General features: G+C 39.7%; 1 protein-coding gene across 1 annotated transcript in view; it reads right to left on the reverse strand.

Annotated features, from left to right (window-relative positions):
• The window catches only part of TPRG1 (tumor protein p63 regulated 1), a 155,119-nt gene extending 143,250 nt beyond the window's left edge, over nucleotides 1-11,869 (reverse strand). Inside the window, 1 exon segment of the mRNA XM_007458072.1 lies at nucleotides 11,652-11,869. The gene's annotated coding sequence lies outside the window, so the exon portion shown is untranslated.
• Between the last annotated feature and the right edge of the window lie 221 nt (nucleotides 11,870-12,090).

Raw genomic sequence — 12,090 nt, forward strand, 5'->3', positions numbered from 1 at the left:
TTTGTACTTGATTTCCTTGACGTCATGTTTGTTTTTGTTTCTTTTTTTGCGGTATACAGGCCTCTCACTGCTGTGGCCCCTCCTGCCGCGGAGCACAGGCTCCGGACGCGCAGGATCCGCGGCACGTGGGATCCTCCCAGACCGGGGCACGAACCCGCATACCCCTGCATCGGCAGGAGGACTCCCAACCACTGTGCCACCAGGGAAGCCCCCGTCCTCCTTTCTTAACGAGTTGGGACCAATCTACAATATCCAGTACTATTCCTAGTTAATGTTATTCATTACTTCTTCTCTTGCAACCCCCCGAAAATAGGTAATGCCAGGTTCCAAATACCATCAATGTTTGACTGCGAAACTCTGTAATTCTCCCACCAAAGCCCAGCCAGTGGATAAACTTATTAGAAAATGCTACAGAGAGAGCTAAAACCAGCTCTCCTGTTGGGAGTGATTGAATGTAGAATCTTGAACTTAGGAGGGACCTTAGATAGTTCAACATCATATCCAGTAGGTATCTCTAAGCTGGTCACTTTGGTTTTCTAATAATGTTACCTATCTATAGATTTAGGTCTCATGACAAAGGAAGTGGGATTAATCAGTACATCATTAGAAACTGTGCTGGTATATTTTAACATATGAAATAGAGAGATCATTTAAAATAAGTGATATATCTAGCTATCTTTTTAATTCATCATCTTCCAGTGGCAAATCTAAGTGCATTCCTTATGCCAATGCCCTTTTGAAAATAGCGATACTATTTTATAATTTATTTTAATAGCTAAACCACCTAAATGTAGTTTAGATAAAATATTATGTAGCTGTTATAATTAACATTGTACAAATACAATAGAAAAACATACACAGTATATTTTTGAAAGTTATCAAATAGGACATAGAATGATCTTAATTTTTATCAAAATAAAATATCGTTATGTATAACTAATATATATGTATTACAAGAATATCCACAAAAATGTTAACATAGGTTTTCTCTGGGTAATTTAGATTATAGTTTTTTTTTACTTAATTATATTTTCTAATTTTCTACAATGAAAATATTATAAAGAAGATAAAATAAGAAAAAAGTATTGGCACTAGTCAGAACATTTGAAAACGTAAAGGTTTTTTAAGCATTCACATTTTCATCACAAATTACCTATTCTCCAGTACAAGGGGAAAAAATAGTTTCATACAGTAAATACACCAAAATTTAGCCCTCAGAAATTTTCCAAAAATTAAAGTCAAAAGAAGACTAAAATTCATACCCAAATAAAGACTTTCCTATACACAGATAACTGTATTTTTGGGCAATGATTTTACCTGCCCACTAATATGCAAAAGCTGCATTCAGGAAATAAAATCAAAGAAGTTTTGAGAGATGGTGAAAGATAGTGTCTCTTGGGCAAGTTTTATCACAAGAATTTATGAAACTGCTATGTGGGCCGAGAAGTTACAAACTCTTTATGTAAATTATGTAAATGGAAAAAGGTGGGAGAAATATTGTCTTAGAGAGATAAGTCCAATGCACCTCCAGTGAACAGATCCTCTGAGAACAAAGCCCTTGGTTACAGAGGGACTGGACAGGATAATTTGGCAGAAGTTCTAGTTTTCCCAGCAAAAGGTCATAGCAAGTTATGTGGAGTTGGAGAGGAAAGGGGTGGCAGTGACCCTCTTTTAAAAAGTAACCTTGGGGAGGGATAGTTGGGGGGCTGTGGAGGGGAGCCATTCCATACCACCCTAACCTTGGCCTAGGCCAGCTTCAAAAACATTGGTCTGAAACGAACTAGAGGAAAATAATTTTCCTTTTTCCTCCTGTGTTACGTCAAAAGAATTAGAAGTCACGGTATAGCCCATCTTTCTTTGAAAAAAGGTCAAGAAAAAATGCCTGGCCAAGGGAATCCATATCCCAAAACATAGCCCTAAATTTCTTTCAAGCCTGCTAACTCTTCCATGACTCTTCTGACATCAATGCTTCTCCTTGAATACATTCTCTCTCTTAGTAGAGATGACATTACTTAAATTGAACAAGGTTTTTTTTCTTTCTTTCCCTTTCATGCTTCTATTTTCTTCAACTTTTGCAAAACTTTAATTATTGTTTGTTTTCCATTGTTAAGCTTCAATCCTAATTGAAGCTTAGCTGAGCTCCATTGGCCTGAGGCGACCCAGCACTGGAGCCTACCCGGGTCTTTGGTGGGGCTAATGGCGGACTCTGGGAGGGCTCACGCCAAGGAGTACTTCCCAGAACATCTGCTGCCACTGTCCTCGTCCCCGCGGTGAGTCACAGCCATGCCACGCCTCTGCAAGACACCCTTCAACATTAGCAGGTAGGTCTGGTTCAGTCTCCTATGGGGTCACTGCTCCTTCCCCCTGGGTCCTGATGAGCACACTGCGTAGTGTGTGCCCTCCAAGAGTGGAGTCTCTGGTTCCCCCAATACTGTCATCAAATCCCGCTAGCCTTCAAAGTCTGATTCTCTAGGAATTCCTCCTCCCGTTGCCGGGCGTAGTGTGTGCCCTCCAAGAGTGGAGTCTCTGGTTCCCCCAATACTGTCATCAAATCCCGCTAGCCTTCAAAGTCTGATTCTCTAGGAATTCCTCCTCCCGTTGCCGGACCCACAGGCTGGGAAGCCTGACGTGGGGCTCAGAACCTTCACTCCAGTGGGTGGACTTCTGTGGTACAATTGTTCTCCAGTTTGTGAGTCACCCACCCAGCGGTTATGAGATCTGATTTTATTGTGATTGCGCCCCTCCTACTGTGTCATTGCAGCTTCTCCTTTGTCTTTGGATGTGGGGTATCTTTTCTGGTGAGTTCCAGTGTCTTCCTGTCGATGGCTGTTCAGCAGTTAGTTGTGATTCCGGTGCTCACGCAAGAAGGAGTGAGCGCACATCCTTCTACTCCGCCATCTTGAACCAATCCAAACAAACCCTCAGCTGAGCTCCATTGGGAGCTTAGCCAATCAGTAGGAGGGGCTAAGCCACACAGTTTAGCCTCCTCCATTGGAAGCTATTTTTTATTTAAACACAACTTTATTTTTTATTTCAACTTTATTTTTTATTTAAACACAACTTGGTGGGCTATGTGTCAAGAGCACTCACCTACAACTCAAAGACACAATAATGTTTGGAGAATTAATGAAGCCAACCTTTCCACAAGATAATGGATAAGGAAAAGCAAAGACATAAATTGATTCATTTCATGTAATCAATTCCTGTATCAGGAAGTAGGCTTGCATAGTAGAGAAAGCTTTGGAGTCAGACAGACCTGGGCTTCAGTCCAGACTCCACAACTTACCAGCTGCCTGAGGTTGGGGAGCAATTTAAAAATCTTGAGCTTCAGGTTTCTCAAATGTGAAATGGATCCAATATTTACCTTGTAGGACAGTGTAAGAATTAGGGGAGCTAACGGATCGAAAGGCCTACCTAACAAAGTACTTAAAATATAGTGGGGTTTCAAAACATAGTTTTAAAGGTTTAAGGAAAAGGATGGAGAGAAGGGGTCTAATAATCAACTGAATCTATGTGAGAGCAACTTGAACAACTGGGAGAAGATGCTACGCTAACTAGTGATGGTGGAAAATGCCTTAAAGTGATAGGAGTCAGGAAATCTGGGTTCAGATGTAAGTCATTTCTTCTCTCTGGGCATCATTTTTTCATCTGTACTAAGAGGATATCGAACCACTTGACTCCCACATTTCCTTCTAGCTCTGGTAGTCTAGGACTCCACACAGACCTGATGGGGAGTCTCCATTCTACATCAAGGTAGAGAGCTAAGAGGTCATCTGCAAAGCAGGTCAAATACCAACAATAATAAGGCTGGAATATTTTTAATTGTATCACCTTTATCCCACTACAAATCAAAACTTTCTAGTCCTTGGTTGTATGTTTAAAGAAAATTGCATCTTTTAAGAGCATCCTGGAAAAGAAATCAATAAGAACAAGAGACCAAGTTACTAGCTTGTTTTTGTTTTTGAATTTAACAGGCAAGGAACACTGAATGGTAAGAACTTCTCGTTTGGTTTCGTTAGCTGATTCCTCCAACCTATGAGAGCGGCACTCCAGAGAGGACTGACCTTCCTAGGCTGGGACATCATCCAGGTAGACCTGGTCCACCCAGAGTAAAATTCTCCCTCCCACCCACCCAATTACAACATTGTGAGTAAAGCCTCTTCACCAGTCTCTGAAATAACCCAGTCACAGCTTCCTGGATCCCTGCACATCATAAAGGCTTTCACGTAGAGTTCATCTCATTTAGAACAAAGGATTTTTATCTTTGTCAATTGACTACAAGACTACAAAGAAGAATCAAAACTAGATCTTCCTGCATGGAGTTCAGAACTTAGAAGAGGAGATCATGATTTAAGCATCAATCCTAAATTAGAGGTACTTATTGTATCACTCTATATGTACACACTCATAGTGGAATATTATGCAACCCTCAGAGATGGTATTTTTTAAGACGATTAAATGACAGAAAAAAAGTCACAGAATAATGCTAAGTGAAAAGTAGGGTCCTAAGCTACACATACCCTATGGCTTTATTTTCAAAACCACAAGTATATACAAATAGGCAAATAAAGATACTAGAAATTAACATATTGAAGTGTTAAGAGGAGTTTATCTTTAGGAGAGGGAGATTGTAAAAGAACTCCTAGAATAATTCTGTAGACAAGTATTAATTGGCACGAAAAGGTATATTATCATGAAGCAAAAATGCAGCTTATAAAATAATATTAAAAATCACCCACACATGCATCGGAAGCACATGCACCAAAATGTTATAAATGATTATTTCTGCATGACTAGCTTATGGATGATTTTTACATTTTTTTTACATCTTTCTAAATTTTCCATTTTTTTTTTTTTGGCACTGAACATACATAATACTTATGATTGAGGGAAAATATATTCAAGGAAGTATACCAAGTGAATATAAGTCAGAGTCATAGGGCTATGGCTACAAAAGAAATTAATTGAAATAGAATAAAAATCAAAGACCCCAAAAAGTGGTGGGTAAAGAAGCAGTCATACAAGAAATCTCATCAAAGGTAATGTGACACAAGGAGCTTGGAAGGACTCCATCCTAGTCAAAGATGACTATACCTGTGGGCTATGGAAACATAGTTGTTTTTAAAGTCCATCTAATAATCGTTCAGCCCTACCTCCTTAAAGAAGGTTTCCCTAGCTTCCAAAACTCATTTGCGACAGATGGACCTTCTCAACAAGATGAAGATGAAACATGCACCATTAAGGTAAATGTCCTTTTCCTCTAGGGCACTCTAAACTCCTCTAGGTCAGAAACCACCCTCTCTGCTGCTTGATATCCCACCCCACTGTCAACACTGAGTGTTCTGAACAGAACAGATGCTTAACAGATATTTATGGTGCACACCACATGGGGTATGGCAGAAGGACAAGGATAGAGGAGCAAGGGAGACCTGGAGGTAATCAACCAAGCACTACCAACCATTGGATATATAGCCTTCATAACAATGGTATGGAGAGATTTTGGTGACTTGACAATGAGGAAGCGGTGATAACACAGGCAAAGAACTACTGCATTGATAAATGTTCATTTATTTATAGGGATGGATGTTAATGATTCATTGGACCCATTTAACTTTTCTTATTACATTATTGGCCATACATAAAAGCAAAAGAAGGAAAAGAAATCTTTCCTTAAATCGACCGTGCAGAGAAAATGAAAGTAAATCATTTTGATGTATATCCTTTAAGACTTCTACATTTATGACAGATAATGTTATTTTTTCTACTTCAAAAACTGAGTTATGCTGTAAACATCGTTTCAATAGCTGCCCTTTACACTAAACATATTGATGAGGATGCTGACACTGACAACGGTAGCAATGTTTATTAAGCACTTACTATGTACCAAACACTGGGCTTTAATTACATTGGCTCATTTCACACTCACCATAGCCCTGTGCTCCAGGTATAACAATGATCCTCATTTTCCAGATTAGTTACAATGATCCTCATTCTCCAGATTAGTCTACTGAAACTCTGAAAGGTTGAGGAATTTGCTCAAGTTTGCACAGTCAGTGGTAAGAGCTTTAAGTTAATCAAATATCTCTCAGATTTCAAGCCCCTATTTTCCACCACTGTGCTACACTACTCAGTTCATGAATAATTTTCTACAACAGCACAATAGTGACTGTGTAGGGTTCCGTTATATAATCCTCCATATTTATTTAACTCACCCCATATTTTTACTTGTTCATGTTGCTTTTTTTTTCCCCTTTGCTTTTATAATGACCATGCACTGAAGATCCTTGTAGGTACAGTTTTTCATAATCCTTAATTTTTTCCTCTGTATAAATTCTTAGAAATGGAAATGCTGGGTCAAAGAGTTTGTAGATTTAAGGTTCTTGGTATATATGGCCAAATTGCCCCTCCCAGCAATGTTGTAGCAGCTTAAGTCTTAGCAGACTATGAAGCTTATTTATATGTGGAATCATTAAAAAAAAAAAAAAAAAAAAAGCTCATAGGTACAGACAACAGATTGGTGACTGCTGGGGGTAGAGGGTGAGTGGGTGGCTAAATGGGTGAAAGGGATCAAAAGATATAAACTTCTAGTTATAAAATGAATAAGTCTTGGGGATGTAATGTACAGTACGGTGACCATAGTTAATAACACTCTATTGCATATTTGAAAGTTATTAAGAGAGTAGATCTTAAAAGTTCCCACCACAAGAAAAAAATTTGTAACTATGTGCGGTAATGAATGGTAACTGGACTTATTGTGGTGATCAGTTCCCAATATATAGAAATATTAAATCAACATATTGTGCACCAGAAACTAATATAATGTTAGATGTCAATTTTACCTCAATATTTTAAAAATTACAAAAATTTTTAAAAAGAATGTGAAGCCCATTTTTCTGCAGGTCAGGAGAGGGTTTCATAATTTAAAAAAATATATTTGGCAATAAATAGTTTTAAATAGCCCAATATTTGTTTAAATTTGCAATGCTTTTTTGTTTTTTAGTTGTGAGATTGAAAGGTTAGGGGAGTGTATGTTTGAACATTTTTATTAGTTTCATCTCCTTTGTCTTATTGATCCACAAGACTTATTCATTTATTAAATGCATTAACAATCAAACCAATGTTTATGACATCAACAGCTGTTAATGACTGTACTGGCACTGCTGAGGGTTATAGGCATGAGTAATGATGATGTGAAAATTTCAAAACGGACACATCCATTATACAGGTTTATGTATCCCTCACTATAGAGCAAAATGAACCACACCAGCTAGCTTCCAAATTAGAGATTTGATTTGCCTCATTCATCAATTCTGTTTATAAGGATATCTTAACTTGGATACTCTACTTTTTTCTTATATGACTTAGGTTAACCTCCATCGTGAAGCTCTACATGGTACAAATTGTTTCATTTAATTTAATATTTCAAACATATTTGGGGGGGACTTTCTCTGTGCCAATCACTGTGCTAGAGAAGAGGGAGAGGTAGAAAATAGAAGAAAACCTGCAAATATAATTTCTTTCTCTTTTTAAGGAGCACGCTGTCGGTGAAACAATTAGATCTGCAAATAGATGATTACAAGATGGCTGGATAAAACCTAGATAGTAATCTGTACAAAGTGCAGTAGGAGCATTCTAGGGGCATCGAAGAATCACACTAAGCTATCTAGATACATTTGGATCGAAGAGCTCTTGCACAAAGCAAAACAGGCGCCAAGGACCCAGTATGACCTGCTGCTGAAAGATAACAGCTATATTTTGTGTTTCCTTTTGGTGCCATCAGTGATGGGAGAGAACACCTGCCAGCAGGAAGGAGGGTGGGGGGCTGAGGGGGAGAGGGGACAAATGGTATGCAAAGTTTTTTATTCTAGACATTGATGACAAATTGAAATTATAATGGAATAATCATAGTTCAGGTATACAAAAATGGAATGGAGTGGCCATTGAGGATCTGGTCTCAGACATGTCCCTGCACCACTGAGAACTTGAATTTTCTTTACCCAAGGACCCCACCAGCATATTCAGAACAACAGCCAACAGCTGCAACTTTATGGTGTCAAGGTCCTGCTTTGTAACTATCAACCATTTCAGATCCCAACCAATCCTTGCTTAATAAGCATTCTCACTTCTTGCCAGCTGCTATTCTACTTCTTGACAAACAACTTGTGTAACTCAATAGCCTTGCAGCTTTTGCCTTTAGAGGCTTCCTCTATTCTGCTGTCCAGCAGTCCTAACAAACCCAAAGTAAATCTCTTTATTTCAAGCAGGTCTCCTTTTCTGCAATTTTGGTTAACAAGCTGCATTGTCCAGGGCTGGATCAAATAGTATGTGTTTCACTGTATCCCTGTTTAGGGACTAGCAATATCCTGACCCTGAAATGTGTGGTGGGGGCTCCATGTAAACAGAAAGAACTTTAACAGTGTATCAACCTCAAGTGGACAGAAAGCAGAGACAGAATTAAGAATGTATCATGAATGTCAGTGAGCAGATAGAAATTCACTACTAGAGGAAGAGATTGATGTGAGAATCAGTCCAAGATTACCCGCCCAAGAAAGTGCATTCCCACCCCCCGGCAGGCAGACGGTTCAAACTGAAGCCCTGTGTTGATCATATTTGAAAGGCTCCTTCCTAATACTGCAAGTTTCCATTGATGCAGATGCTGAGCTCTAGTTCCCTTCTAGGGTCCCAAACATCCTGCGTCTGGTATAACAGCACATGCAGCTCAGGAGACATACCTGAGAAGTGTGAATTCTTGGGATTTAGGAAAGGTCCTTAAATAATAACAAAGTGAAAGTTCTCTAGAACTTCATAGAGAGTTCTAAAGCTATAAGTGACCTCCAAAATTATCTGTTTAGTATGAGGCAGTGGCAGTGAAGAGAAAGGGGAATTCGGCTTTTTGAACCCAGGTATGAATCCCATCTGGTATTTATTTGCTCTGTGATTTAGAGCAGATGACTTCAACCCCCTGAGCCTTATTTTCCTTCCCTGGAAAAAAAAAAAAAGTAAGAAATAGCCCTTACCAGGACTACTTACAGGGGTAGGAGAGATAAAATAAAATACTCTGTGGATCAATCAAGTTACAATCGCTATAAATAAAGTTCATTTCCATCATCTTCCAAAAGTAAGCTCCTGATGTTCCTTCCAAAAACCTGCTCCTCTCATGGTCTTCTGCGACCCAAATGAAGGCCACTCCTTCCTACCAGTTGCTCAAAAAAATCTTGGAGTCATCCTTGTCTCCTTCCCGTCTCATTCCTCCCCAATAAATCAATCAAACACAGGTCGAAACACTTCTCACCACCTCCACCACTACCCGCGTGTCCAAGTTTCCACAGCAATCATCTGGACGCTAAGGAGAAGTCAACGTACCTAAAACTTGCAGTTGAAAGGTGTCTTAAAGGGCATCTAGGTATAGTCCCCAAAATGACAGAGCTAATGCTTCTACTTAGGGGTGCCCAGCACCATTCACTACATGTAGTGGGCAGTGAAAGAGTTACAGCCCCCGAGACTACTGGCTGCCTGGCCTTATGCACACCGTGTCATCTTTCTGAACCTCAGTTTCTCTATTTTGAATAAGGTAATTGGTTAACTGATTTCTTCAAGACCCTTACAGCCAGAAAGACACTTAAGAATATATAGAAGCCTGCTAAAAATTATATAACATTGCAACCCACTGCATTGTGGTGGGCCCACGGGGATGAATATTAGTACTGTCATAACAAACTCAAACAGACACACACACACACACACACACACACACAAAGGAAACATTTCCTTCCACAACTAAGAAAGATACAACCTTTAGCGCATGAAGAAAAAAAATGATAGCTAAAATTAGCATCTTAAAAAAATAAACTACATAATCACTGAAGATGAGATTTTCTTAAAACTGTAGAACAATGAGATATAATGATAGCTGTCATAAGAGAGGAAATTGTAGGAGTCAATCTGAAAGGATTTGGGGATGTTTTCTCCCCCCCTGTTGAGATTTGTTTTTCCACATACCACAGTAAGACAGAAAAGCTAAAATATTTCCCCAGGGCTGTTTTTGATCGGTGCCTCATAACACTGCTGTTGACATTAAGAACTTGTCATTCACATTGACTGATTTGTGTATATTGAAGAATCCTTGCATTCCTGGGATAAACCCCACTTGATCATGGTGTATGATCCTTTTAATGTACTGTTGGATTCTGTTTGCTAGTATTTTGTTGAGGATTTTTGCATCTATATTCATCAGTGATATTGGTCTGTAATTTTCTTTTTTTGTAGTATCTTTGTCTGTTTTGGTATCAGGGTGATGGTGGCCTCATAGAATGAGTTTGGGAGTGTTCCTCCCTCTGCTATATTTTGGAAGAGTTTGAGAAGGATAGGTGTTAGCTCTTCTCTAAATGTTTGATAGAATTCGCCTGTGAAGCCATCTGGTCCTGGGCTTTTGTTTGTTGGAAGATTTTTAGTCACAGTTTCAATTTCAGTGCTTGTGATTGGTCTGTTCATATTTTCTATTTCTTCCTGATTCAGTCTTGGCAGGTTGCGCCTTTCTAAGAATTTGTCCATTTCTTCCAGGTTGTCCATTTTTCTGGCATAGAGTTGCTTGCAGTAACCTCTCATGATCCTTTGTATTTCTGCGGTGTCAGTTGTTACTTCTCCTTTTTCATTTCTAATTATATTGATTTGAGTCTTCTCCCTTTTTTTCTTGATGAGTCTGGCTAATGGTTTCTCAATTTTGTTTATCTTCTCAAAGAACCAGCTTTCAGTTTTATTGATCTTTGCTATTGTTTCCTTCATTTCTTTTTCATTTATTTCTGATCTGATCTTTATGATTTCTTTCCTTCTGCTAACTTTGGGGTTTTTTTGTTCTTCTTTCTCTAATTGCTTTAGGTGTAAGGTTAGGTTGTTTGTTCGAGATGTTTCCTGCTTCTTAAGGTAGGACTGTATTGCTATAAACTTGAGCCCCAAATGAAAGCCAAAGCCTGTGTCAGGCTCCACGTAGTGATATTCTCCAATCTGCATAACAGTGTTCAGTTAACAAGGCCGCCTTACGTACATATTCTCAGCCATTCTCTAAAAATAGCCCATTTGATGAAACCTAGATATCACTAGAAAATCTCTCTCAGATGAATTCAAAATATCCCTCTCAATCTGCCTGAAAGAAAAGAACACCTTTTGTTTGCCATTTGACAGTTCAGGAAGCCCTTTCACTTTTCTTGGCTTTTAGAGAAAAGGTGTCACCTGCTTGGAGGGGGTGGGGCGGGGTGCAGGGGGTGCAGCAGAGAGGGAGAGAGAAGGAGGCATCAGATCTAATCTTGGCCTTAGTCTGCAGATCAAACTTGAACAAATCACTTCTATTCACTGAGCCTCAGTTCCTAAGCCACTGAATAGAGACGGTTCTTACAGGGCAGTTAAGATCAAAATCAATAGAGAGATAAGTATGTCAAGGGATTTTATAGGCTGAAAATGCTGGTCTACAAATCTCATCAACCCTGAGCAGTAAGGAATAGAGCACTTTTCATCGGGTCATGGAGAATATGAGTCTAGATGGAACTACAAGGCAGTTGTGGAGGGGACTCGAGACACAAGTTGGGGACAAGAGGAATCAGCTCATAGAGAGGAGCCCCATCTCTTTATAGAACCAGTGACAAGCCACCTGGCCTTACCTGAGTAGACTCTGGCCAGTCCTCAAGGATCTTCCTCTCTTCTTGGACAAAGGGGGCCAGACCACAGACAGTGGACAGTGGACATGTGGTTGGCTCAGAGGAAGCCAAACAAGAGGGTGTTTTCGTGCTGTCACCCCACTCGGTCTGAATCTTGTCTCACCCAGAGGGCTGAGAGTGACGTGCTCAACCTCCAACAAAGGGTCAAATGAAAGGACTGGAGATATTTACAGGGAGGAACTCCACCTGTCAGAGATGGGGAACTGGGTTTGCGGGTGGAGCTTTTCTTGTTCTACAGTGACACACCTCTCTCTCCTGTCCACTCCTTCAAGAAGTCCTGGATTTTCCTGCCCACTCCCTCTTTGATTGACCTCTTATGATGGCGTGGGCAGAAGCAGCCTGCTGTCCATTCCTCCCTGGCATCTGTATGCTTCGCATTCAC

Source organism: Lipotes vexillifer, unplaced genomic scaffold, assembly GCF_000442215.2.
Source record: "Lipotes vexillifer unplaced genomic scaffold, Lipotes_vexillifer_v1.1 scaffold1264, whole genome shotgun sequence".
In the NCBI taxonomy this organism is placed as follows: domain Eukaryota; kingdom Metazoa; phylum Chordata; class Mammalia; order Artiodactyla; family Lipotidae; genus Lipotes; species Lipotes vexillifer.